This window comes from Pygoscelis adeliae, unplaced genomic scaffold (genome assembly GCF_000699105.1).
Source record: "Pygoscelis adeliae isolate BGI_AS28 unplaced genomic scaffold, ASM69910v1 Scaffold67, whole genome shotgun sequence".
Lineage (NCBI taxonomy): Eukaryota > Metazoa > Chordata > Aves > Sphenisciformes > Spheniscidae > Pygoscelis > Pygoscelis adeliae.
The window spans coordinates 4665576-4668218 of NW_008825271.1; positions in this window are offsets into that span (position 1 = coordinate 4665576).

The window sequence follows — 2643 nt, forward strand, 5'->3', positions numbered from 1 at the left end:
AATGAAGGAGGGTACAAATTTCATCTCGTCTAAGCGTATTTTAACACTGACAAAGCAATGTATTTTCTCTGCCTCAGGAACAGCAAAAACCTGTTTCGGCTGGTACTTAAAACTCGGTCAGACACCTAGCATAGAAAATTTCAGCCCGAACTGCTAAAGCTGAAGAAAATCACAGGGAAATGAGAACAATCTTCTAATAGAAAGGCACAGTTACAAGTCCACAGTATTTCCATCCATTGTCTTGTTTTTATATTAATAGTATATGATCAGCAGTTTTGTGAAATACCACATTTAGACATTCTGCAGCCCATTAAAAATGTCAGACCTTCACGTATTTTAGGAGTCGTTCATTCCACTTTACCCAGTAATGGAAAACTACCCTCACGTGACAAAGCATGAGATACTCCTGTGTATTCTCCCTCTGCTTGGAACCTCTTCCACCCCGTGGCCTTTCAAACTAGTTAGTTTTGATCTGGTGCTGCAAAATTTGGCAGGTGTTAAGGAACCCCTTATTACAGAGCAAATCGGGCCTAGTGATTTGGCCATGAAAGGGCTTCAGGGCTGCCAGCGCACTCGGGGCAGCTGAGCCTGCCTGTCCCCAGGGGACACGGGCAGAGAAAACCTGCTGAGCCTCCCGCCCCACCATCGCCCGAGAGCATGACCTAACGTTTCGGAGGCGGATGTGCCGGGCTGGCTTGGTTGCCGTGATCACGTTCAACTGCTGAAATCAGGAACGCCTTCCAGCTGTGGCTCCGGGTGTGTGCTCCAGCCATGTGCCGGCTCCATCTGGGGGTGAGACCTGGGTGTGTGCTGCCAGTCTACTTTCAGGTGTGACAGGGAGATGGGAGCATTGCTGCCTCATGGGTGCTGAACAGAAGACGCGAGGTACGTGCCCCAAGCCTGCTTCGGAGTGAGCGTCCCTCTGAAACCCCTTCCTCCCTCTCCTCTTCCTCTTCTCCCAGCAGCATGTTCAGCTCCAACACCCACTCACACGTGTTGCTTGCAGAAAACCTGCGCCGCAACAGGTGCTTTGCAAATGTCGTAGCAACCGTTTGCTTGGCAGTGGTAAAAAAAGGAGCAGAGCTCGATTTTATTTCAGGCTGTGGAGGAGCAGGAAGGGGCCCACATCCTGGGGGAGAGGAGGTCACAGTGACAGGAGGAAGACAGCTGTCACAGGGAACGTGGGGACACACTCGCTTTGAGGGCTGGCCAAAGGAAGGGAAAAGCAGGGGGACAGAATATGAGCCCTCACAACAGATGAGGAGGCGTGCCAACGGACTTCATCGCACGTTAGAGTTGAAAATGTGATGCCCAAGGAGGTATGAAAGAACAAGCAGCTTTGTGTTTTGTATGACTATTAAGCTTCGTATTAATAATGTTGCATTTCCTTTTTAGTAATACACTGGTACGCACAATGAGGAACACGATCACGGCCAGGTCTGTGTGGAAGAGAACCTCGGGTTTCAGGAAAGGGGGCACCTCGCAAAGGCGATGGAAAATCTTCATGGGAGACTGCCTGAACGTTTCAGCTTGCGCATTTTCATTTGCTTGAATTTAAACTCCAGAATTAGCATGGCAGATACGAACCCACTGCTGTTGAACTGCAAAGCAATTTCCCAGAACTGCTGTAGCTGAAGGAAGGTAATTATAGCACAAGTAACAATTAAAACAAACTGTCAGTAATTAAAGTCACTAGAACAGTCATTGCAACAAACAACTGTTTCAAGCAACACCAGATATGCCTGGGTCCTTTGCTTCCATGGGCAGAGAGGGTTTTGTTGCTCCACGTCCTGTTGCTCCTATAACGGGCTAGTTGTACAATACATGTTGTTTTAGACCACCGTTAATGCGTTTGTATTTTACCTTTGCCCCTGGGCCTCAGAGAAAAAAAGACCATGCAGTGCATACACCGGGCAGTGCTGGCACAGGGGCCCAGTGCCCCGTCTTGGCGGTGGGGCTACCACCTGGAGGCATAAAGCACGTATCCCACGGATTTTCAAACCCACAGCTGTAGACAGAGATTCAGAAACAAGTATTTTTCCCCGATGATTAGGGCCAATGGGGGTGGGATTTTAAATATTTTAAAAACTTTGTTAATTTTTATGTATTTCAATAATAGAGCAAATATATATCGAAGATATGGCAATGATGTGTCAAGAAAATTGCACTTTCTACACAAAATATAAAATGGGTAGGTACTGATAAACACATGAAGGCAAAATGAGAACTTGAGAAAATTTTGCTCTAGAGCCTGGGCAATGCCAAATGCCAAACTTAAGTACGGCCCCTACATCTTAACACATTCTAACTTGCAACTCCTGTAACTCATGTGTAGTTGGTGACAAATGCTGAGTTTTGCTTCCTAACTTCACCTGTCTACGAGTGCGTACGATACATGTTTAAAAGCAAAACCCAAAAAAACCGAACACGGTATTATAACATATAAAATGAAAGAGAAGTGACAACCTGCTTTCTGGCACGGCCAAGACTGCTCTATAAAAATGCAACGATTGAGTCCTCGGTTGACTGCACAAGGTATGAAAACCAGAACAGAACTTCATGCATCTTTTTTCCTCCTGAATTTTATTCTACGGTGCGACTCGGCCGGGCGCGCTGCCGCGCCGCTCGGCACAGAGCGGCCCG